The sequence below is a fragment of the Stigmatopora argus genome, chromosome 9 (genome assembly GCF_051989625.1).
Source record: "Stigmatopora argus isolate UIUO_Sarg chromosome 9, RoL_Sarg_1.0, whole genome shotgun sequence".
In the NCBI taxonomy this organism is placed as follows: Eukaryota; Metazoa; Chordata; class Actinopteri; order Syngnathiformes; family Syngnathidae; genus Stigmatopora; species Stigmatopora argus.
Genome location: NC_135395.1, coordinates 14,610,884 through 14,638,349, shown reverse-complemented (window position 1 = coordinate 14,638,349; position 27,466 = coordinate 14,610,884). Strand labels below are relative to the sequence as shown.

At 37.4% G+C, this 27,466-nt stretch overlaps 2 protein-coding genes across 3 annotated transcripts in view; one reads left to right on the top strand and one right to left on the bottom strand.

The window, feature by feature from the left end:
* LOC144082202 (FERM and PDZ domain-containing protein 3-like) overlaps window positions 1–27,466 on the bottom strand; it is a 58,097-nt gene that overhangs the window by 25,503 nt on the left and 5,128 nt on the right. For both annotated transcript variants that reach the window (XM_077609157.1, XM_077609160.1), the window contains exon 2: window positions 8,493–8,577. The gene's annotated coding sequence lies outside the window, so the exon portion shown is untranslated. The remainder of the gene's footprint in view (window positions 1–8,492; window positions 8,578–27,466) is intronic.
* Window positions 23,322–27,466, top strand: part of LOC144082204 (uncharacterized) — a 53,926-nt gene continuing 49,781 nt past the window's right edge. The window contains exon 1 of the mRNA XM_077609164.1: window positions 23,322–23,343. The gene's annotated coding sequence lies outside the window, so the exon portion shown is untranslated. The remainder of the gene's footprint in view (window positions 23,344–27,466) is intronic.

Below are 27,466 nucleotides of genomic sequence, written 5' to 3'. Positions count from 1 at the left end.
AAACTCGACAATGTAAAGTAAAAGCAACAATAACATCTTGAAACACAACTCGCTTTTTTGGGCTTAAGCTCATCTGAGATTGCCTGACACAAAGTGGAAAGTATACTGTGATGAGTGCACATTTGACGTTCTTTTTCGAAATGGACGGTTTCCACTAGGCCAAAGATTATCAGGGCAAAATCTGATGTCCAGTACTGCAATTCCGAAAGACAGAACATTTTGGAAAGCAGTTTCCCTGTTTTCTATTGATTTCACATTCAGCCTTGAGTCCTGCTTGTAAAGGAGTCAATTATTACAATCCTATATTTCAACAGAACCCTGATATATATTGTTCGCAACCGAGAGAATTCTTATTCCTTGTGCAAGTAGCGAGCCACTGATAAGTGTTACCAGTTGTGATTAATCAGTGTACGGTGCACTTTTGTCCCAGGTAATCGGAAACAATTTTGAACTTTAGTAGCATATTAGCAAACACAGCCTGATAACCCCCCTTGAGGGCCCTAGAAAAAGGCATTGTAATTAATTTGAATGCAGGGATAATCACTAAGAACACTTTGAACTTTGAACACATTGATTCAAAGGGATCAATGACTCAAATTGGTTGTAGTGCACAAAAGGGAGAAATTATTACAGTGTGAATTGATTGAGAGTTAAGTTCTTGTCTTTTTAAAAGAAATAACTATCTTACATTATAAAGTGTGTATGGTTTTATGATGTTTGATTCAAATATGGCAGGCTTGTTAACGACACTCGTTTATTTGACCCAATCAAATAATTTATTGATGTTGAGTCCCACTGAAGTGTCTCTTTAATTATGTGACTTTTTAACACTAGTGCTTTTGCTTCTATTATTAATGTTATGACAGCAAAAGTAATTAAAATGCAGTTAAAAAAAACTTGAAAATAACGTTACTTTTATTTATCAAACGTTAAAGACCATAGCTGCTTTTTTTGGGCTACTTAAACAACTTGCTCTTGAAGAAATTTATATCAACAATTATACAATGTAGTTAATACTCCCTTATAATGTTACGACTTCTACTGTCCTGTGCTTTAGTTCTTGATGAAAGTGTACAAAATGTGAATTTATTCTCATCATACTGAATCGAGCCATGAAGACAACAAACTAATGAATTTGAAAGACAAATTATGAGCTAATAAACCCCATTAGTGATAAAATTCAGGTGTAACTGAACAGTTTCACTATATTTACAGTTTTCTAATAAAAGAAGGACATTTGTACCAAACATTGTAATGCAATTAAATGACTTTGGACTGAAATGAAAAATTAGAGGTTATCAGCAAAATATGCTGCAGCTTCTTGTTACACTACATAAAAACTGCTTCATCTTCAAGTTCATACCTCATGTGTTGATTGCAAATCAATAATTAACAATTACTACTTTAGTCTGCAGTGTATACAGCCCTCAATAGACTGAAGACCTTCGCCAAGGCTGAGCAATCAAAATTTGGCTTACCACCAAATTGTACATCTTCATACCTTCATATTAGCTTAAGAGGCCAAGATTTTAAATAAATAGATTATAAATGAACCAGTGTATTAACAATAATGAATAAGACAGAGATAGTGGGAGAAAATAGTTCAGTGGTTCTATTCTGAAAGTGGGAGGAAGTCCAGAAGCAATTTGTATGTGTGGTCAAATAGGTTAGAGGTAAACGGATGCTGAACACAAATGTGTCAAACCAGGCTCCTTTCAACTCCTCACAATTTAATTTACAATACACACACACACACACACACACACACACACACACACACACACACACACACACACACACACAGTAGAAACTTGAGTTCATCATATCATCTTTGTTTGAACCAAACAAGATTTCCACACAGACATAAATGCAAGAGTATGCCTGCATCCATACAGAGCAACATGAGTCTGAGCAAAAGGTGAGGAAGGAGCAGATTTTCCCATTTTCCCATTTCAAGAAAGTCCTCCGCTTTTCACAGTCAATCGCCTGACACCGTGACCTTCACTTTCAAAGGCTGATTAAGATGGCAGCAGAGTGTTGAATTACATCTCCCAAACGTTTTCGTTGACCAGCTCAGGCCAGAACCAAGAGGAACGAGTGAAATGTTCGTCATGTTCGCCAGAGGTGACATTTACAATTTGAAGATGAGAGCTGCATGTACTTAATTAAGAAATAGCAGGGGACATTAGCTGCTATACCCGTCATCGCTTCCAAGGAAAGCTTATTTCATGCTCCAAAAAGCATTTGCGTCTCCAGGACAGACTCAGAGGCGGGCGGATGTGTCTGTGCTACAAAACAAAGCATGTCATACAAAGATTAACAGAATAATTAATCCCTGACAAAAAGTCTTCAAATCTGAAGATTCCAACAAGAACAACACGTGTTCCAAGTGTTGCGTGGCGCCATATTGTCGTACATGTAGGGGAGAAATTTCATGTTCGTACACGTTACAAATGTTTCCTTCCAAACAACCAAAATGTGGCGTGCTTGATTATTAATTTGCATAGACCTAAGGACAGGTGTCGCCATGGCAACATGGAGAGAAAAGCAGAGGATTGTGTGTTCAATGCTGCAGCTGTGACTCGGAGGAATTAGATGGCCACAGGTTATGAGTAATTGGGTGCACTGTACAAACGTCTACAGGAAGTTCAACAAAAGGCTTTTAGTTTGCGCATTTTGTTTAGGCAAGGTTACACGAGCATTTGTCACTGAGATTTAGGATTGCTGCAAAGCCTATTGTGCTAAAAACGGCACACGGGAAAGATTGTGTGCATAACGGATTTGTAGATAAAAAGATGCTGTACTTGTAGTGTGAAAGTGGTAAACCATCTGTTAAAATCAAAAAACAAAAATTGTAGGCTTTTTTGCTCTTGTACAAGTAAATTAATAGAAAAACATGATGTTGTGCCAATTGTTTCAAGAACTTTTCCTCTTTGGCTTCATTTTTTGCCTACTCGAGTATAGTACTCTGGTTATCTACCTTGTTACAAATATCCTCACTAAACCTGCTTCACAAGGCCAATAAATTCATCATGCAGTAAGTTATTTAATAGTCTGTGCAACCGGGTTCTGCTGGGTGGCTTATACCTTATTAACTTCAAACTTCTAGCAAGCCACGTACTGTATTAAAGTACTTTGCTTGGTTGTGTTAACGATGCCACATTTGAAAGCCCGAGAATTGAGTGGCTGCCAACGTACTTGTATATATTTTGCTTAGTGGTAACATAAAATACTTCATAATGCTTGTGTGTAAACAACACTGCTTTTATTGCTTGGCCTGGATATCTTTTGTATAGTGCTGTTGTCATGAAAAACTAACAAACAAACCAACACACCCCCAAAAATATATATTTTTTAAATGTCATTGATTTTAGAAAACTTCTTCACATTTAATCTTTGGTTAATGGTTTGCATTGTGTCAGGAATCATAGAGTCCTTATGAGGATGAGGCTATTTTTTTATTATTTTTCAGAATGGAAACCCATTAGCTTTTCCCTAGTTAATAAATAAACTGTAGATTTCAACAGTAGCGGCTGTAAAGGGGAAATGCATCAATTCTCCTGCCGCACAGTCATGATTCATCTCTGTTTTTTTTCCTTTCCCTCAAAATCCATTACAATCGGCTTTCAAGCCTTTTATGCGATTTTCTGTTTCTTTTTCCGGGAGAAAAATGGATGTCAAGATGATGAAATTCACAGAATTGCTAATTACCTTTTGAGGGACCCTTCTTCATATTTAGTTGCAGTGCCATGCCAGGCGGCACTTATTGGGAGACAGTGTTGTGACTGCCGACGAGGACCATTTTGATGAGCCTAGAAATGATCGCACCAACTGATGTGCACTTGTAAGACTCCACACACATTCTAAATTCATACTCAGGCCTGTGAATTGATTTCAATTCAATGTGGAGAGGCTTGCATCCTAAGACTGATTGCCGTGTCAGACATATTTACATGAGCCATTCGCACATGACACGTCTGCTATATTGTTTATCACAGTGTCGGGTAGCAGAGTTACATGGTAGCAGAAGTTAGGCTTAGTGTCCATAGAGAACTGTCATCTCGATCTGAACATGCAAAAGAAAGGCAGCCTCAGTGAGCCTGAGCCTGTCAGCTCAAGGGACGTGCGATAAGAAAATCCACTGTGTGCAATGTCTACTGCAAGCTAATCGGCATTCTCCATCATCATAATGCAAGTGAACAGAACAGAACAGTTTCATCCACAGATGGAGGGAAGGGAAACCTGACACTGGAAAAAATAACAAGTGGCTGTGATGGACAGCTATTTAAAAGTTAGAATTTTCTGGCAAGTGGCAATTTTTGTAAAAAAAAACACTCAAATAATAACGTTTTTTTGAATTAATTCATCCTTATTTATATGATAATATATCATACAATCGTAATAAAAATGTACTCGATGGAATTAAAATGAATAAAATAGTATAGTTACAGTATGCACTTAAATGGGTTCATGTATTAGTAACCAGCAGTTATCCATGCACCACATTTTAAAGCTATAATGAACTCCACTACTTGTTACAGTGATGAAATAAAACAAAAATTAAATGAGTAGCAAAAGCCTTGTAATGGTGTAATGTGGCAACCCTGAAGGAAACATTGTTTTGTGGATTCTCACCAGTTTTACAAGTTGCGACTGTCTGCGAAGTAGTTAAGCTGCCCAAATATGATTTGCGATTAGATGATACAGATAGTGGAGCGAGACAAGTGGGAGGAGATTAAAAAATGCCTACTTACTGTGGGATTTTAACATTTTGTTTGGATTTTCTTTGGTGTAGTTATGAGTGACATAAACATTCTCTTTCATTCAACAAAATAGAAAGTTGATGGACTACTCCGTGTAATCAGGAATTAGGTTCTAGTAGATCAGCAAAAATTAGCAAAACCATTTTTAAATGCATTTGCATAGCAGTTTTGCTCATATTTACTCCCGGTCTTAATGTTTATAAATCAGCTCTTATCCTCATTGCAAGGTCGACTTGCTGTCAATTAGTTCAAACTCCAAATTTGATTAATATGTAAAGTGTTTCATTACATTCATGTGTTTTGTGTGCATCATCTAACAAACAATACAAAGCAGAGAATCAATATTCCACCACTTGTTTCTGCTTACCAAATGATCAGTAGTCTTGTGTCATAGGCATAATCATAGTACTTAAACGCTTTTCAAAACCCTTTACATCAGTTACAAGATTTGTCAAAGTGTGTTCTGTGGATAAAAATGCTTACGGAAAGATGTTATTCCTTATAATAAAAGCCAGCGCTGATTACATACAAGACATTTTAAAGCCAGTCTTTTAAGTTAACGTTCATTGTGAGACAGTATAAATCTGTTTTGTATTCCCAAATTCACAAAATAATGGGAGTAATAGAGGCAAATACTACTCCAGCATGCTTGCTCATCGTGATTAATTGGCTCTTTTGCAATAGAGGACTTTGTGTCTTTAAATGCTGTGTTTATAAGGCAGCTTTAAACTGGCTCTGCTGTGCTTGACCATGACTGCTGACATTGTGGCGAAGACAAAGCGTATGAATAATGAGAGAACCAATCTTTTGCACTGGTAAACCTTTATGAAGTATCAGAGACAAAAATACAAACAAATCTCTTTTGTATTTGGCAATGCAATTTTGTTGCCTCTGATAGAACTAGGAACCGACTAGTCACAAAACTCCGATTCATGATTGCTCAGGAGAAGTTTGCCTCTTCCACGAACATTTCCAATTCCATCACTTCGAACTTCAACTTGCATTTGGAGTGCTGTCCCAAATCCAATTTTCCTCAGTGAAAACCATTTGAGTGTGATGCCTAAAGTGCAAATCTCTCGCTTAGACACAGTAGTCTCCACCATTTTTTACATGCTGTTGCCCACTGTGACACAATCTTGGTTGATCAAGTTCGTGTCTCGTCATTCAGTACAGGCTCTTCAGGGTATTGAACAAGTAGACTTCTGTCTCATTTTTGCTACTAGAAGGCCGTGTCGTTAATTTCAGATAAGATGCCCTATAATTTCCTATACTATTTTTCCACTTTAACAGCGTTTTGGTGAGACAAGTAACTCAGCTGTGTCTCAGGAATTAATAGGACGAGATATAGAATATTGAAATCCCCCCCGCCAGACCCAATACATTTAACAATATCTAGGATGCAATTTACAAGGCATTGTCAACGAGCAAAGATAGAGGAAAAATTTCCATCTTCTTCTGGAAGCCAATCTAATCATGATAAATAGACTTGTAAGTCAACATTCAAGCAGTAGTTGTTCTTCTTATGGAAACTAATTTTTAAATCCTACTCCTCCATTTTATGTGAATCAATGGTCTTGAAACTTGGTAGCAAAGACGCATGGGCCAGTAGGTATCACTCCTTGGTGGCTGATTATTATTATTGTTTTTAATATATATCAGGAGTGATTGTTTATTCCAGATTTATTTTGCCTCAAGTTATAGAGTGAGTCAGAAGAGGGGAACCTTCAGCCTGGAGTAGCACACTCTTGTTTCGTTTGAAAAGGCATATCTTTAGAATGCATTGAGCTGAAAAGTATGGGGAAAAAATCTGCTGAATAATGATGCCAAACGTCAATCTGCTAGTGCCAGCTATCTGGGATTGTATTAAATCAAACGCAAGAGTTCATCAAGAGTTTATGATGGCATGGCAGTCTCCTGGTACTGAGTAAATCAGAGCACTCTACAACCCATCCTGTAAACCAAAGATAGTTAAGTTCAGGTAGGAACCAAACTCATCAATGTTTGGAATTGGACAGCCCTCAAATGGCGGAATCTCTATATATAGTCTTCCCACAGCAGTTTAGGTTATTTTACTTCATTGCAGCTGTATTTTCTTTCTTAGTTCTTCTGTGGCCATTTGCATTCAGTCGCTGTTTGTTCAAACCTCTGCAAAGTGTGAGGCTTTCATCGCAGGAGGATAAAAAAAATCTATTTGCGTAGCAACAGAAATGCACTGTTTAGTGAAACTTGTTCCTTAACAGCTCCAATCTCTCCCAAACAGCACTTCCACACTACTTATGAAGTCAGCAGGGCAGTGCTTTTTTGTCTTTTTTATTTACTTGACACTGCTTTCTGATAGTGACCCACATGCATGAGAAATACATTACTGTGCATCAGCATCATAGAAGGGTTTCTAACCAGCATAACAAGCACCACTCTGGGACAGAAAAAAAAGTGGGCCCAAGAGTTGATTATAATCCCGAAGAGCTGCAGGGATAAACAGTATGTTTGTTAATGCAGTGTTTCATATGCTAATTAAGATTTAGTTTTTGCCAAACACTGTTTAGTATGCCATGTGGTATTAGGACAACAGGGGATTCATCTCCTGGCCTTGTCTTCAAATTATATTTAAGATATTTTATGGAAATAGAAAAATAAAACTGTCTCCATTATTATAACCAAATTGCTTTATCAATCACATGCAGGCAGTGTGTGTATTTGCTCGCAGCGGCTGATGACTGCAGCACATTGTGATTGCTGTATTGACTGCAATCATTCACAGTTATGGCCATGGCCACTGGCTGATGGACCCCACCACCACAGAACCCAAAAGTCTGCATCAGCTTTGTTCTCACTCACTGACTGTCTGATGGATCAATGCAGAATTGCAGATGTGAGCAAAAGCTGCATAAGTGACATAACGCGCACATACATTCCCAATGCCACAATGGTGCTGTGTTGTCAATATCAACACAATAGGGAGAGTTCATAACCTTTTATGGGGTATGAGTTGCTTAATGGCCATTAGTAGAAAAGGTACCGAAAATGGGGGGTGGATGAGGAGTCAAGGGAATAATTAAGAGTGTTTGGTTTTAAATGAGAAAGCTTGTACATTATCGCAACACTGGGCTATTCTATAAGGAGCCTGAGCCTCTCATTTGATGCCATATTTGAAACTAATCCTCAAACTATTTAATGTGCTTTAAGTGACATATTTTTGTCACATGATTTACATTCTGGCGCCCCGGCGGCTGAATGGTTAGTGCCTCGGCCTCACAGTGGGGGACCTGGGTTCAAATCCAGCTCGGTCCACCTGTGTGGAGTTTGCTGGTTGTCCCCGGGCCTGCGTGGGTTTTCTCCAGGTACTCATGTTTCATCCCACATTCCAAAGACATGCATGGTAGGCTGATTGGACACTCTGAATTGCCCCTAGGTATGAGTGTGAGCTTGAATGGTTGTTTGTCTCCTTGTGCCGTGCGATTGGCTGGTCACCAATTCAGGGTGTTCCCAGCCTCTTGCCCGAAGTCAGCTGGGATAGACTCCAGCAGCCCCCGCGACCCTAAACCCTAGTGAGGATAAAGCGTTTCAGAAAATGAGAGATTAGAGATTTACATTCTGTATAACAAGCTAAACAAAATCTATGGATTTTATCGACTGTATAAACAGTATAACTTTGTGACGTTAATCCTTTTATACTTGTGGAGTATTTTGGTTTATGTAGGTAAAAAAAGGGAGAAATTGTGTACTTACAGTGATTGAGTCTTGATTGAAAGTTTCTTTGTCAACGGGGTTGACCCCTTAAAGGTTCTTCCACACAATTCTGTAATGTAGAAATCTGTTGGGGGATGGAAAGCAAAAAACAAAATAACATTGAAACGTTTTCATACAGTATCAGATTTTCTGGAGATATATGACAGTGGGTGCAGCACAGACCCCTCATACCTCAAATCGTTATTCGCTTCTGAAAACTTGTTTTTAACAAGAAAACTGCAGTGAGGTAATTCATTGCCATATAAAAAATTATCTACATCAAGGGTGTCAGACTCGGGTTGGTTCGCGGGCCGCTTTAACGTCAACTTGATTTCACGTGGGCCGGTGCATTTTAGATATAATATTTAGATTTTTTTTTAATAAATGGATTAAAAGAACTGGATTAAAAGCCCTGAATATTCAGTGTTTTATAGATCTAAAACAATGTTTATTTTAGCTTTTTTAAATATATTTTTAGATTTTACAAAATTATTTTTGAACTAAAAACACAGAAAAAAATGATTAAAAAACCACTTTGACACAGGTGATCTACATACTCTACGTAATCTGGTGTGCCATGGGATACTGATACCGTAATTGTACTAAATAATTTTTGTTGAGATCCCCATTTATTAATGTTCAGAACAGCAACACAGATGCTCAATGTTAGCTTTCATGCTGTACTTCTAAAATACTATACAGCACAAAAATCTGACAAATTAGGGTTCCTACATTGACAAATTCGAAATGTTGCTCACCCATACTTCAGGAATAACCGTTTTATCCATTATGTACATAGTATCTATCATAATTCACATTAATGGAATAGGATAAATGGTACAGAAAACGGCTGGATGGATAGTTAAGTGGAACATAATGAGCCCGATATTGAGACCAGATCAGTTAATTGGCGATTGCACTGTTTTAGTGTAGTTCTCGGGACTTTGAATTGATCGCAACTGGATAGCTGTGGTTATTTTACAAGGCATTTCACCTCTCGTACCGACACATTTATTCAGCCAATTTTGTTTAGAATCATGTGCATTCTTTCTAGCATGCTGGTGGGTCTAAGCCTTCAGTACTTGGTCATTGAAGCTGGATTGTGTTATGGCTTGCTTTTCCAATCAGGAACTGAAAGAAAAGCTCCTTAGGTGCAGCTCTAGACTGAATGACATTTGCATCACATTTTTAGGTAGGCACGTTTGGATGCAAATGAGGAAGAGTGAAAGAATGCTTTATTTTTGGGGGGGTCATTATTTTACATTATTCTTATTATGTCTTGAATAGACAAAAACAGAGTTCGTTATACACACTGCTATTGTTACCAAGTCCATGTAATTGCTATGAGACGTCAAAACCTATTGTATTTTATCACATACCTAAAAAAAAACAAGTTTATGGAGTCAAGCGAGCTAATTTTTATTTTTCTCAACTCACAAGTATATTCATTATTTCCCTAATGCCAAACACTATATTTTGGCAAATCCATAAATGTACTTGTCAAAATAAGTTTCATTTTTAAATACTTTAATAACTCCCAATTATGTAGTTAGAAGATGTACTTAAATCACGTGAAACAACATGTTTATTAATCTTACCCAGGAGGACTTTCCGGAGTGTTTTAATAAACAGTTGAACAAGAATCAGATCTGACTTAAATGTATTCACTCAAAGCAAAAAGGCCCCTAGGGAGGTTCTTCTGATATTGTGGGTAATCAACTCATTAGCTTGCAAATAACATGAAATGTCACTTGCCATATCATCATACTGGTTCATTTTAGTACATCAACAATACTTGTCCTTCACGTTGTTTGGTGTCAATGGTGCTTTTTTGGTGACACTGCTCCTTAGTTTATTTAAATATAAATTCAAATATGCCCAAACATTCTTTCAGGTTACATTTTCTTGTGAATATTCTCATGTATTTGAAATTTCAATAGTGATACTTGTTTTTAAACGCAGACAGGTACTGTAAAATCAATGTTCGTTCATTCCAGTCAAAAACCTCTACTTCCGTCTATGGCAGTTAAAAAAAGACACCCAAAAATGCCCCAAGTTTAATAGGAAGTGACCAAAAATTTGCAGGAATTGACCCATGATGAGATGTAATCAGGTTGATAAACTAAACTTTTTTTTCCAATATTAAAGTCTGTCACAATGATTAAAAAAAGCCTGATGGGATTTACTCTAGACATCCAAATGGTTGACAGCTCAGGGAATATCTCCAAAACCTTTTTCCCCATCTTGCCTGTCCAAGGTCTCTGTAAGGTTTTGGAAATTCATTTCCTGTAAATTGTGTCAGACGTTTTTCCATTAAATTGGTCTTAAGAGTAAGGAAGAAGTCATATTTCAGGAGCATTATTTATGAAGGAGACACAATTCCTTTAGGATTTAAAGTAGTGATATGGAACCAATACAGTGACTTCAGAAGCAGAGGGCGTAAGCCCGCTTTTGATGAGCAAATGATCCTCTCACATTCAAAAACTCATCTCCATAGTGGCTAATGAACTAAATATTTTAAATGACAATTGATCCAATAAGATAAAACAAGACACCCTTTGACATCTGCTTGTACAGACTAAAATTAACAACATTTTCCCTTTTTGTTGTTCTTTTTTAAGGCCGTATATTTAAGCTCACCAAAACCACAATATGGGCAACCCTAGTTTTCATGATCAGAATACATATTTGTAACTCAGCAGTTAGGACATTCCAGGGCGAATTGTTTGTACCTATTGACAATTTATTTGTCTCAGTTTGTCCCACAGCCATTTTATTGGCAAACAAAAGACCAGTTCTACCCACACCCTCCAGACCAGTGTTTCCCAACCAATGTGCCGTGAGCAATGGTCAGGGGTGCCGCGGGAAATTGCAAGAAGTCATTCAATGTAATATTTAGCAAGGAAAAATGAATATGGATATAACGTGATTAAAATTGAACTCTTACAAGGTTAAAATCAAAATATGATGAACGTTAAATTATAGATAATACTATTACAAGATTCAAATTGTCAAACAGTCATTTTGTTGCTTATTTTTTTCTAACATGATCCGGAAGTTGTTTTTGGTTTCGAGGGCATCAACTTTTGCCTACGTGAAGTCTGTGTGAGCACAAAATCTTTTTTGCGTAATATTAGGAGATTTAAGTATCAGAAAATGATGCGATTAAAAACATGACATGACTTATTTTTGCACCGGAAGTGGTTCAGGGTCCGCAGACATGAACTTCTGGTGACTTGGAGACTTTTGGTCAGTGTGAAAAATTAGATTTTGGAGGTTTATGCAATTCTTGGTGATACAATTTTGATGAGAATGACTATTGTTAATATAGGCGACATAGTTTTAAATTAGATTTTCAGATGGTGTGATTTTTTTTTTCAATGCAAAAAGTGTGCCGCAGCTCAAAAACGGTTGGGAAACACTGCTCCAGACTACATGGTCTAACTGCTTTATTTATTCAGTGCAAACAGCATCTTGACCGCATTAGTCTGGTCATCTGCAGCCATGACCTTCCCCACCTGTCCTCACCTATCCTCCCTCTGAGGTTAATCCTCCACAGTAAACAAAACTTTCACCTTAGCTGGGAGCAATTAAACAAAAAAAAATCATACGTAAATCATCAGGGCCAGTCACTATACTTAAAAGTATATAAATACACTTAGAAATTAAGACAATTTTAATATAAGATAGAATATTAAAATTCAAATGAGTCCCACCGACATTCGTTATCGCCACACCCCCATCAAAATTGACGTTTATTGCCATCCATGGCAACCAATGAGTTATATGAATGGCCTAAAGATTAAAATAATAATTCTTCCATGAGAAGGTTAAGTGAGAACTGATTTTATTTTAAGTCACATGGCATGTTTTCCCCCAAAAATAGGCACTGTACATTTGTCAGGATTTCCCCCTTCAGGTTTAATAATTACATTAAAATTAATTCCCAATCAGGGCTTTAAAAACCCCGATGCGCCTGCTTTCATTCTGTACTTATTCATTATCTGCTGAATTCCTTCAACACTCTTTAATTGTTATTCACTGCATAGCCGCCTTAATGAGGACATTAAAAGCACTATAAGGGGGAAAAAATTTGCTTCAACCACTGAAATGTGCTTAACAAAGTTATGCGAGCTAAAAGCTCATAATAGAGGAAGGCTGTTTATCTGGGAGGAAGATAAAGTATATGCAGGTTCCCAGTTTTTTTATTGTCAATATGCTACTTGGCACCTTTAGATCCTCACGGTTGCAGCTGCTTTTGGCACTCTGTGTGCTTTTTTCAAACGAACTCAAGAATGTGTCTTATGGCGTTGTTGGATGCACCTGAACTTTAAATGAAATTCTGTAGAATGAAGTGAATTTGAACCCGAATAACTCCCGAGTTGTCCGTATCTCAATGACCCAGCTGTTTCCAATTTGATATTAAGCTTCAAATTCCGACTGTGGCTTCTGCTCCCACATGCGTGCTGTCGAATAATAACCCCTCCACCCCCTCCAAATGAACACTTGCTAATGAAGATAGTAGTTCATCCTTTGGCAGTTTGTTAGGCTCCCTATGTGGGTGAGGGATTGACAGTTGTGCAGAAACAATTCCTTGAAATTACATTGTAAGAACAAGAAAATCTGGAAATTTGCTTCAGCGTTCGAGCTGAGAAGCCAATGATTGACACAGTGCAATGTTTGGAACATTAAACACTGTGCTTGATAACAAACGAGTAATCAGCAGCACTGAAAGCAGCTCGTGTCGCTGAATTTTAATTTTCTATCTTGGATGTTCCACCTGCAAGTGTAACAAACAAAATGACGATAATAATCGGGGTCTGTGCTCTTATAAGCGATGTTATTGGCAGGGGGAAACAAAGCCTTTATTGTATTAAATGGGTGTAAACGACAAAAAAACTGTTACATTTGATAAAATTGTGTTCAAAATTATTCATCCCCACGACAGTATTGTAGCAAATTACTTTTATTTTTTCGTCTTATTCAAAATCAGATCAAATAAGGTACATGTAATATAGAGAAATGCAATTCTCGACTTTAGAAATTTTAAGTCTAAGTATGAATCAGATAAAAACTAGAATTTATAGAGAACATTTGCTTTCCTTCCCATAGTTTACTTCCCATCTATATATATGGTCACCTATTCATTTTGGGGCGTTTTTAGGTTGACTTCCATATTAACTCATAGGCTGCCATTTACGGCGCGAGACGTCCAATCCATTATGACTAGGGAAAGGGCTAATTTGGCCCCTCCCTGTCAAAACAAATTGGACACCATCAATGGCCCTAAAACATGAGCATTCACATCTTAAAGTTTCATTGAACATACCTTGTTAGATTAGCGTCATACAAATGCCATGTATGGTAAAATAAAACAAGTCCTGCTTACCATCATTGTAAAAACTACAGTTTTTTAATCCCCAGCACCATCTGAAAAGACCTTGAGAAACCTCATCATTATTTACCCTGCGTCTTAATGTTTGCACCCTAGAACAGCATACATGATTACCTAACTGTGCGAGTTGGCGATAAGGAAGACAAGCAACTAATTAAGGCGTTCTGTTTACATAATAACTACATGTCTGTCGAGTTCGTTTTGGCGCTCATGCTGTGCTGGAATCGAAAAATCATCCATTTTCATTCGTTTGGTTTCAAATTCCAGCTAGTTTTTGATGGAGCAAAAAAAAACCTCAAGGTCAAAAACATCCTGATGTTACGCAAAATATTTTCTAACATTTTTCAGCACCTCTGCATAGAACAGTTACAATAAACTGCCAGGAATCCGGCAAAGATAGGACATTAATAAGCTTATACTGTCATTTTTTCTACTAACAAGCTCACGCTAGTTATTTTTTGCTCATGAAACTGCCATTCATTTTAAATTATACCTCGCATTAAAGCAGGCACAATCTTGGCCCATGTCTGTACAACACACACACTGGTTTTGCACCAATTCCCAATCTAGTATGAAAAGGGTCTGCAATACGCCACTAAAATGGAGGTATCGGCGAATAATAAGAAATAGGTGATCAGCGTATGAGCTAAGATAATGTACTAAATTGATATCAAATTGAACAAATAGGAAAGGAAACAACATTTTGGCCCCTGAAAGCATTTCTCACGTTTTAGAGGAATTCATTCATTAAAACTAGGTAAAGACATAAATTGTTAAGCTGTGTCTGACCAAATAGTACACATTTCACATTCAAGCATGCAGTAAATTAATACTAAAAGTGGGAGGAAAAGTATGTTTTTAAAGACCGTGGTGTCTGATACCACAGAGCCTGGTAGCCAAATCAGTATTGGGAGCCAACAAGAATTATCATTGTAACACTATCAAATTTATCTACCAGCAAATGCACTACATCAACTAACCAAATTATTCCCCGTGCTGAAAGCGATTGTAATACAATTATTATTATTATTTTTTACATCACAGCAGAAGCTGGCATTGATATGCTATTATCTGATTGCTGGATATTGTGTCACAGTTGGAGCTATTATTCCAGTCGGGTGAAGTACTGATCATTCTACCTAATCTGCCAACAACTTTTAATGAATGCCTACTTATAAGGCCTCCACCTGTGCATTATTTTGAAAGTAAAATAACGTCTTCTACGACCTTCGTTCATCCAATCTGCATTCATGTGATGGGCACTTTGTCATGACTGAACTTTGCAGCAGACATTTCATGGCAACTTTTTCCTAGATGCTAATTCTCAAATGTCCATGTGACAGTTGGTCAGAAATAAACTGAAGCACCCAGACACAGTTCAAGGGACTGACAAGGCCTTGGTATTCACCGAGATCTAATCGGTGGGGAAAACAAGTCAAATCAATGAGGCACCAACCTTGTAACTGACTTGATGGATCTTCTGCACTAGCTGAGATAACACAGGACTGTTTGAAGCCTCATGTAAGATCGGCTTCTCCCTAATATAACTGCATCCTAGATTATATTTTATTATATGATACAGTATAGTTAGTCTTGATATAGCAGGGATATGCTTTTACTACCAACTTTCAACTTTGGTTGGAGAGTATTTACATCCAAAAAGCTTAATGGTGTTACTAGTTGGTAATTACAAGTATAAATATGCCTCACACTTTTCAAGGGACCAAAAGTCATGAGAAAATTGGCTGCTCAGTTGTCCACTGTCCAATTGGGCTTTCAGTACATTACCATGTGTTGACTTGTACAAATATTAAATCCTAACAAATGCATTAGAAACCCAAAAACCCTATCATTTCCTAAAATGTCATACTTAATTCCCTTAAACAACCAAATTTCCACATTTGTTCTTTTCAGACCAACCATGTCCTTTTTATATGAGGTTATAGCTTCAAATGCTAAATGTGAGGTTTTTTTTGTCTCTCCAGAAAACAAGAATTATGTTCAGATTGCTTCCAGTTATATGACGACATGCACATGCACTTATAAATCTAATCCAATATGTATATTTCCTTGCTTTGGTATTTACTACTCCAAGTAGAAACCACATTAAATAACAGCTTTACATGGAGTTTCCCCTTTCGGGTTCCCCAATAAAATGACTCTTGCAAAGGCAATAAAGTTACTTTCTCTATGAATATATCCCTTAAATACCTGCAGCAGGGTTTTTTTAATATATGACTAATGCCAACATGCTGGGCACATCTTCACACAAAGGCAGCATAGCAAAGGTCATTGATTAATCAAATCTCTTAAAATGCCAAATTGCACATGCTATAAGGTCACAGATTCAACTTCAATGCAGGAACTGGACTTGGTCCAATTTCCACCAGAACACATAAATAATGTGACATTTCAGTTCCACGTAAGAACTGAGCAACATATTTACTGGACTAATTTTCCTCTATAAAGGTAGATATAGTGACAGCAAAATAGGACATCATGCAGTATTTTCAAAATACTACATAAATACCTCCCAATTATTGTTGTAAACTGCATTTTAAATTGCAATTAAAACCCTTTATATTTCCCAAAAATTGAAAGTATGCTTTACATTCCAGTGGAATTAATAATATACAGCACCCTTTCCAGTATACAAATGAAAAATAGAATACTACTCTTTCAAAAGGTAAAATGATATTACATTCTAAAAAAAAATGCATTTAATGTAAATCCTTTCTTTATGTACCACCATTATTTTAGTGTTTAGCTCATTCTGTGTTTGTCAGCCCACTCATCCACTTTCTTTCCTGAATGTACTCTGTGACCACTTTTAAGAGTGCACGGCAGCAGCTCTCAGTGACTAATTGGTGCACTCGCCCCTTTTTTCACTCATAATGTCAAACTAGCAAAAACACGCCCCCATAGCAGCACCATAATTTATTGTATTGCACGGGCATCTTGCTTTATTGAGGCACTCCACTAAGGACAGCAACATTTGGACGTTTATTGTACAAATGGTGAGAATTACAAATTTACACTATGATTGAAGAGCAAAGAAATTACCTAGTGCTGTGTGATACTGAAATAATCTATCTTGATAAGGAGCATTTTATATCAAAATATTGATGTACTACAACTTGAATTATGGCAGCTTTTCCCCTCACTCACTTTATTTTTCACTTGACCTGCTATAAAGGTTAATTGAATCAAAAGTATATTGCAACATAACAAGAGACTGTGAAAATAGAAGCAACTCTGTAGCACATATATTTCTGTTCTAATCATCCATCCATATCTATACATATATGTACTATGTATATATTCGGGGAAGTCTTAACTATGGGCCTCATTACAGATCAACCTGCTTGTTTTATCATGCGATATCCCATGAGTTTTTGCTATGGTATTTAGGATAAAATGCTTGCTCAGTGTTACCCAACATTTATTGAGTTATGCAACCCATTTTATATATTATATATTAATTACATAAGCACGGGGGGGTAGGGGGAACTATCGAAAATCTAGTTTGCCAAATTGGGTAAGGCTGGCTCTGCTTTATAGCTGCACCCCAGCTAAACTAATTTAAATAAAAAACTAGTTAATACTGGACTATGCTGTGCCCTGAAACTTATTTACAAACATTGTTAATTGGCCCATATACTCCGCTACTTTAAGTCACTGGAATAAATGCTTTGAAAGTCATACTGTGAACGAAGACCTGTAAAAGCTTCGACTTGCAGGAACTAAAAATTCTAGGATCACTGATATGGAAGATATGGGGAGGCCCATTAATATGGAAGATATGGGGAGTGTGTGTTTTTAGAAACTGGGATGAAAGGATTATATATTTCAGACTGAGGTTTCTGAGTCAATCAATCAGTTACATAATCCCCGGTCTTTCGATAATATTCATTTTAATTACGATATTACTACTTTGGACTTTTGGTTAAATGACAACAAATCTGCTTCAAAGTTCCTCATGTCACAATTCATTATACTTACCAGTATTTTTTGGGTCCCAAAACCTATTCTAATCCAGTCTAAACCATTAACATGTTTTTTAAAAATACATATGTATATGTTTGTCTCTCTTTTAATACTAACTTGACTGGAAAATAATGGATATCATGGTTTGGTCAAAATACGCTTAACTCATTGGTTGCAAATGACGGCCCTAGAGGTCCATTCCATTTGATCAGGAGGAATGGGGAGCACGTGAATGGATGTTTGCTAGCTGCCACCTGCCCGCTGTAATTCGATTGGATGTCGATTATTGATAAACTAAATGGTGGGTTGTTCCAACTTGGCCAGAAAAAGAACACATTTTATTTTTTAACTTAATCGCTTCCAGTGACAATGCTGAACTCTGGTCCATTTGAAATCGGAGGGTTGGCAGAAAATGAACGAAGGTCAGCAGAAATATGAATGCACGCCACACATTTAGACTTTATCATAATTTTGGGAAGGACGGCAATTGCTCAAAAAAGCATATTGCGTCGGATCAGCTTGTTATTTCATAGCATTCCCTGATACCGCTGATTTCATTAGAGTTCCGTATCAGTGCATCACTAACACTTAATGAACTTCTCTTATCTTCAAGTTTCTTCTTCTAAAAGTTAGGCAGATTGAACCTGGGCTGAGGAGCTACAATCATTAACAATGGGATATAAACAAAAAGACTTTGCTGTCTATTTCAGGAAATTGCGGCCAATCCAACAGCGTGACATTTCCCCATACTTTATGGTGAAGAGATCTCCGTAGAATGAGGCGCTGAGCACATAACGATTACAGAGTGCTACTCTCATACATGAGGAACCTTGTGCTCAAGCATTCGAAGTGAAGGAGTCTATATTTAAAGAAAATCAATCGTGCTGCCCTCACTTGGCAGGTATTTAATTGCAAAATTTCATCTTCCATGTGTATGAGAGGTGCCTTGGTCGTTTTCCTAATCAATTGATATACAGTTCATACATTTAATTGCACAAATTAATCAAGATATTGCCCAAATTAAAGATTCAGGATTCAAGATGTTACAGTTAAGTGTTATTATTAACCAATATGAAGAGTAGGCAAAGATATTTTCCATGTATAATGAAATTCCTGCTTTGTCATCCACATAACTGATATTTAAGAGGCATATGAAAAAACCTAGCAAACTGATTCAATGAGGTAATAACACATGGTAATTTACGTGCACCTTTAAAGTTGGTTCTGTTTTTCAGAAATATAATCCCTAAAGATTCTTTTTAACCTTTTCTCAATCATTACCAATGCCTCTCTGTTGTCGACAACATGGAATTATGTCGATATAATAAATGAATTTGTGTTAAGACAGAAATAGTTTCTTTTGGTGTCAGTTTAAATTCAAAACGATTCCAATCGAGTTAACATTTGCAAAATATTTCCACTAAAGAAGCTGACTCGGCCCCTTTTCAACTTGCATACGCAGTTCATCAAGTTACAAACCATTGAACAGAGCTATGAGTGATCGCACTCTCCTCGGGGGTTGATAGGTAATATGCAAAACAGTCCCGCCTGCAATCAGCGGGAACCATAAATTTGCATTAAGATGTTCAAAAATGGGCGGGGCCCCTGCCGGCCTTGAATCGTTGCATCGTATCCTTTTGTCTCCTCCTCGGCACTCTTGTCTGTGTGGGAGTCTTTTTGCCATTCTCAAATAAAAGTCGTAAAGCCGAAATCATTAAAGCCACCTGCACTGGACCGCTATACTTGAACCGAAAGTAGGAGAGTAAGAAAAATGAAATGTTATAGGTTGAGGTCAGTAATGATTCGGAGTCTCGCCCCCACTCTCCAGCAACACATCTTTACAGCCATTTTCCTTATGGACATTATGGCCTGTGTCGTAAATCTCTGGATGCCCGTTTTGTGTTTTCATCGGGTGAAAAAGCTCTGGTTGAAAAAATGATGTCACAGGTGACAAATCTATAGATCGTGAAGTTTGCCAGCATACCACTTTTATAATATACGATTCGGTGTCGCAACATCAGGGTCAAACTGTGAACATTTTCATCAAGACATGACCACTCTACTTTCATCTGACAGTGCAGCAAAATGCTGAACAATTTTCTTGACAGAATATTAAGAACTGACATTTTAACAGCAAATATTGAACAATACTAGTTGTATTACACATGACAATGTGCTTTTTAAAAATAATACAGTTAACATTATATGGTAATAAAATAAAACTTCATTTAAAACACGAAATATTAATTTTTAAAAATGTTGAATAGTGTTATTTTGATGCCGTTTTCCGACTCCCGCTACCAATTCCGACACCCGGCTGTTTGCCGATACCATGTTTTATAGTACATTGCTGCATGCTTGACTGTGAAATAATAGCTATGGTGGCTTAGTCAGACACTGCTTAACTTATGAATTGCACTAGATGTCCAATCTATTTGAAGTGGGAGGGGTGGCAGCGAATGAAGCATGATACAATATGTGGCTTTCTCATTTACTTTAAAGATAGGGTGCTAAAACTCCGCTAAAAGTCCAAATCTTATTCCATATTTGACTTCCTCCACACTTCACTACACTGTAGTCGTTATTTCAGGCTGTGCATGGAAACCCTCAGCAAGTCTGCCTATCAAAAAAAGACAAGACCTCATTTAGAGATGGACTTGTTAAGGGAAAAGACAAACTGTATGTGTGGATGTCGATGGTACCAGAGAGTAATAGGGCTTCATCTACGATCTGCCTTGGTAATGCACGGCTCAGGTCCTCCTCTCCCAGCTGCTGTGAACCATATATGTAAGGAGCTGGTGATTAAAAATGGCTGTTAAGTTTCCCCTTATCAAAAACAAGCCTCCTCTCTGCCAGCTGCTGTAACCTCCACTCGTTTGTCTCAAAGGAGCTCTTGAAAAAGCCAAAAAACAGGAGCAAACAAAACACTGTCCGACCATGCTGAACTTCAAGACATGGATTAATGCAGGCACCACTGTATTCCCCAAAGTATTTCAAGAGGAAGACTGCCTTTTATTCTGTCCAATATTTTATGGAATGCAAAGATCACAATCTGAAAAGAAACATATGCCAATGAAAAGTCATCTGCTTTTCTCCTGGTTCTAGGAAGCCATCCAGTCAAGAGAGAAAGGGACAGCACAGCAAGCACAGTTACAAAGCGATAACAAATACACATCATGGTTCAAGCAACAGTTCAGTTAAAAATAGGCCTGGAGCATTTTCACAACCACTGAGTGTCCTCTTTTGGATAAAAGCTTTGCTTGACGATGTTCATGGTTTCATGCGTCATGAATGAACAGCACAATATTTGGGTCTCTAAATAAAAAAAGCACTGGAGGGAAGGATAACTGTTTTTGGTAAACGCGCCCGGCTCTCGTCCTCCGGAACCATTGATAATTTGTGTGGGCAAATACTTTAAAGACTGGGAGCAAGGAAGTCCAGGGTTTGATTTTGATCTACAGTCAGCTGCACTGTTCACAGCAGCCATTGTGAGTAAGAAAGAGAGGTTACGCTTCATTTTATACACTGACATACCCTTGATGATTAAGGAATCAAAGGTGACTGTTCCCATGTGTCAAGAGGACAAGCCAAGTAATTGATTTTTAGCATACACGAGACAGTTTTCTCTAAAACCCCTTACCCATGTGAAAGGAGAGTAAATTATACATGAGCTCATTCACTGCCACTGACAGCGAATGGCGTCCAATCCAAATTTACTGGTGGGGCAAAATGGATTGGATGCCTAAAAAAAAAGTACAAGATAAAACCTTTTATATGCAATGTTCTTTTCTCCGATTGGTATCCAGAGCTAATCTGGTGTGAGAGTAAAACATGCTTTCCAAGTTAGCAGGAAGCAATAAACAGCAAGTCAATACCATGTCCAGAAAGCATTTGAAATGCAGACTATGTCTGAGACGACAGGCTAAGGTACTGTAAAGTGTTTGACATGTCAGCAGGCTTTACTCTAGTGAATATTGATATGACTACAATGCGGAGAGGCTCAGTTTAATCATCAGTCATCCGTTGCCGTCACATAAATGTAAATATGGTTTCAAAGGCCTATTCATGAATAATATCCTTGCTGGTGAGACTCACAGACTAATTTGACTTCATGCTCTGGCAAAATCCAATATCTATTCAATATCAATTCCATCATGTGGAAAAAGAGGGACAGAAATCCACATCTCAGCAGCTGTAATTGTATAACACAGCTGGATGAAACCATTTATGACAAACTGCTAGTGTTACTTTATCACAACCTAAAATCGGATTACAGTTTATTGTTTCAAACCAAAGCCAAAGTTTAGCGTGGAGAAAATTCCCAACTGGCACTAACATGAAAATATTCGGAATTTTATGGAGAAATGCATTATTCATGTGTGTATACATTTTGCTTTGCCATCTTAAATCCATCCTCCCTAAAACTGTTCCTTTATAAATAATTTATACGTTTTGCTAAATAAAGCTAATTTTACTCGATGTTATCTAAAAAAAATACTCTAATGTAAGCAAGGTAGCAAAAATGTAACAAAGCAAATATAACTTACGGTTCAGTATGCTACAATGCACAACTCCAAATTTCCTTCACAGCAATAAAATGAAAAACTCTTTGGAAAATCTGGTAATCTCAGGAAAAGAACATTAAAGAAAACCTAGTATGCAAACTGGATTATTTTCACATTTTTTAAACTGATAAATTTAAATGTCAACATTAGAGAGTGCTTTAAATTTTTACTAACTTATGAAGCACATAGAACAAGATAATTAGCAGCACTTAATACGTTGAAATACATCCAACGGCAAACATACAAGGTCAATAACAACAGATGAAAAAAGCGCTATTTCTTATATGAATTTGCAACAACAAAGACATTTACGTCAGGTTTGAGGGATGAAATGTCAAGGCTGATTGACCTTAATTTTTTATCATTGTGATCAATCACCAGCAATTAATTGCCTAGTTCTACCTCTCTGTCAACATCAATCAAGACTAAGCCTTATTACAATGGTTGAGGTTGTGATAGTTTAAGACAGGGGTCGGGAACCTTTTTGACAGAGAGAGCCATAAACAATTCATATTTTCTAATGTTATTTCTTGAGAGCCATTCTCAGAATTGAAAAGTAAAAATACATTGTGTGTTTTTTTTCATTTCACCACTTTTAAAGTACAAAAAGTCTCAGAATTCTTTTGACAACATTGTTATGCTGTTGCTAATAAATCAGTATCAATGATATCATGCATGCAGAAGAGTGATAAAAAACAAAATTCTGATTAAAGTGGTGGTAGAGGTAGTGTCAACGCCACAGTGACGCTCATTTTAGTGCGTTCGGGACTCAGCTCTCTCACCAGTGATTTCCCTATTTTACCTCACAGGTTAGTGGAGAGCCATACGCACCTATGGAAAGAGCCACATATGGCTCCCGAGCCATGGGTTCCCTACCCCTGGTTTAAGACAACACATACATAGGGTAAGGCGCTATTTCCATTTTTCTCTTTTGTTTTTATCCACTGTATATGCATGTAAAGTAAGGGAGGCAATTTCCTCATTTCTCCATTGCGCCTAATCACAGACTACTGTTTCAATTCAAATTTTGTGGTGCACAATCGCAGTGGGCTCATCTCTTGTCATATTTGGACTTGATTCTCATGAGTAAGTGCATTATTCATGTTTTCTGTTTGTTGAGCTGTACACTGCTGTCAGCGTTATTTGTCAGGAAGTTATACACGCTGATAGAATTTACTCTGCCTGTGTTCACCGCGTTCCCACACGGAATGTCAGGCCATTAGATGAAGCTTTGTCTAAATCCATACTTTGTTTTTCTCTCCCCTTTGAGTGCATGCGTTCAAGTTAAACATGCTCAATGTATCACCTCTCCTCAGTCAGATAAGAAAAAAAAGACAATTTTGTACGTCTTTATTGCTGAGATTACAAGCAAACATGTAAGTCACTGCACTCCTTTAAATACAAACCAGGAATTTTGTGCTATATAGATAGAACTCATGGTTTTGTCACCCCTAGGGTTAATCAATCACGTTGCTCCTGCGTGGAGACGTGGATCACAATCAAAAGAGCCTCCAGATGACTTTTTTTGTTGCTACACTCATGGCTGTTGGTCGAAGAGCACTTTATTATGGTCCGTTTCCAGAGAATTCACTGAACAGTCACTGGAGACCTGGCCGCCTACAGTACAGGCATACCGTTAATTAGACAGTCGGGAGCGAGTGTTATCTTCTCAGTTATATGCTAAAATATATAATATTTTACATTTAAATATTTTTAGCTAATGGTAGCAAGCAAAAATGAACCTTAAATCCTGCATGTTACTGTGTAGTGTTGTGGTCAATTGTGTCTGTGTTTCGCAGTTCAAAGTAATGGCAGTGAATTTGCAATTTTTGAGAAAATATCAGTATATCTGTTCACGTTTTACTGCCATAACACTAAAGACCGGTTTGCATTTTCTTAGTCTTTTTAGTCCATACTTCTAAAAATGCCTTCCCAAATGACTGCAAACTTAATGCAGGTATACATTAATTTAACTTTGATGATCGTATAAGTTTATTTTTTTCTAGGAATTTCAGGCCATCTTTGCAATTGAGGAATATTTGTACTTTTGCTAGATTTAGTCAGGATAGAAACTCTAAATCCTGCATGATGCTTTCATATTACATCCAACTATAGGTTGATGACAGTTCCTGGTTCTTATGCACCTTCTTAGGGATCGTAGATCTCTAGTGATGAGTTTACACTCCTGCCCTCCATGCATCAAAACCCCTCCTAGGTCCTTTAATCTTTTAATTATGTCATGTACTATGAAGGGTGAAATATGTAAATCCTCTACCATCTGTCTTTCCCCCATTTCCATTCCTTCAAACTCCTGGTCCTAGCTTCAAGCATATGAGATACAGTAAAAGGAACTCAGTCCCCCGCAATGGAATTAAAGGAGCATTTAGCCTCTCCTTCTAACATTGTTTGTAATCTTCTGACATTGTCATTGCATTGAATGTTTAGCCTACCCAAAAAAAGTGGCTATGTTGTGTAAATGAAAACTGCAGTGTCTACATTTGCATCTTAGTAATGCTACCGTTTTTGGCATGTTGCTTCTCACTTGGCCTTGTCTCATTGAGCGTAGATCACTGCAAATGTGTAACACCGTAATAAGCCTGCTTTTTCCATTGGCAGTTTGCGCCAACATATAACACCCTTGCTTGAGAGTCAAGCCAAAATGGGGTCTACTACAAAAGCAGATCTAAGTGTGCAGCAAGAAAATCTTAGAGTATCAAGAGGGAGGGGAAAAAGACTTATGTCTCATTGTGGTGGCAACAAATTCAGGGCCTCCCTTGCCTACTGCCCATAGTTGGGTGGGATAGACTCCAACATCCCTAAGACCCTTGTGAGGATAAGTGGAATGTAAAATGAATGAATAAATAAATATGCACTCACCTATTCATTTTAAGTATGGACTCATAGGCTACCATTGACTGTGCTTTTGTAATAGGAACATCCATAGTGTACAAAAGAGTTAACTTTATAAATAATACAGGTTGATTATGTATATGTACAGAACACAAAAAACATTGCAGTATACATTGAATACCTTCTCAAATGACAATATTTCAATATAGACCAAAGGCTGTATGCGCTGTGCTCGTTACATATCATACATGCCAAGAGCAACGAAAGCAGGGGTCTCATGTGACCCTGCATTGCCAAAGCTCATCTCAATTGATGATGATGATGATGATGATGATTATGTAGTGTGTGAGAAAGCAAGCGAAAGTGTGTGAGAGAGGGACATGAGGGTGAGAGAGGGAAAGTGCTGCAGGGAGAAGGTGGTGGCAATAACAAAGATAATGTTGATGGTGCTTGTCATGACGATGATGGTTGTAAAGTTGGAAGCACCGGTTGTATAAATGGTACGGGCCAATCTAATGTAGCCCTTAATGTGACTTTGCATATCACAATAGCTGCATTTCACACGTTCCATATTCACTTATGACATGAATATTACCTTTTCAAAGACACAGTATTTAATGTTTTGCTTTACCTTTCCTCTCTTTGTCACCACTGTTCAAGGCTAATGTCGCCAAGGTTCCATAGAATTTCTGCTGTTCTCTTGTTTTGTAAATTAATATTTTTGTAAGTACAATAATGATAAATATTTTTGGGGGAAAAAATATAATAATGAGGCAGTTAGTGGTTTGCACATCCACCTCACACTGCTGAGATTGAGGATTTAATCCCTTGTGGGACATGACCTTCCTTTGTGGAGTTGGTTGAAAAACTGAAAAATAAGATTACACACTGTTTGTCTATTCTTAATTTTTGCATGCAGAAACTTATTCATTCTGGCAAAAATCTTCAATGCTATAGGACTGTCTACCTGACTTAGCTGCTCATTTATCCCACAAAAGCATCATGCTATGCGCCTGCAATGTCCCCTTGAGCTGTTTTTCCCCTCCTGTCGTTTTTTGAAAAATACCTTTCTCTTTAGTGCACACAAACCTATGATACGTTTGGGGTCCTTGTTTTCCTCCGTTGACAAATGAAAAGGGCTGCAAAGCGAGCCTATTGTCATGAAAGCGAGCGCGGGAGACTGCAGAAAACGCTGCAGTCATCTGTTTTCTACATGGTTGCAATCACATCAGTGGCCTTTTTATGATGTTCTAACATGTGGTGCTTTCGATGGTTATGACCACAGTGACACGGAAAACTGTGAATCAATCACTCACGAATCGAATTAATATCTTGTTATCATCGAATGTTGGGCATCTGCAATCTGAAAATAGAACATTGAAATTTGTTGGCATCTTCCTTGTATAACTGCCATTATAATTGCCAATGTCCCACTGTTGGAAATTAGTCTCAGCAGAATGCTACGTCACAGCGTTACGCCTGACTGAATAGATTTATTAGTAACAATCTTTTCGGCATTTAATATCGCCTGTATAAGGCAACATGATATCATAAGATATCTTGCTTGACTTCTCGTCAAATGTGCTTTGCACTGTTGTGTAATAAGCAAAGTTTTATTTTTGTTTGAAGTGTTTCTGTCTTCTGATTCGTAGCTGATAGTTTGGGAAACTGGCCAAGTTAGGTAAGGGCTCCACACTCTATTGCAGAGTACAAGTGTGAAATTGTGAAATGAAAACAGATGGATATCTATATTCATCAGCCTAGTAACAATGATACTTTTTAAATGTAATATACCGTGAGTTGGGGCTTTAGTTTTTTGGTTCGCTTTTCAAACAACCGCTGTGTAGTTTGTTCCTGTATACTATATAGCACTGTGTATTAGATCCAGATATAAACTACGTACTACTCTTTTCCCTATAAATGGCAAACTGTAAACATACGGCATTTAATGATTTGAGAATATTTTTGTTTTTTTGGTGCTTTGGTATTTTTTAGGGGGTTAATATTTTTGCTCTATTGTCTTGAACTTTAGTAGTTAGTCTCATCGTTTAATTAAAAGTCTGAAAGTGTTCCATATAGGAGGAGGGGATAGAAAGTTGGATCCGTTGCATTTGTTGTGACTCATGCACAAACAAGCTCTGACTTGCTGTCATGTATCTCAATCAATGTCAGACACT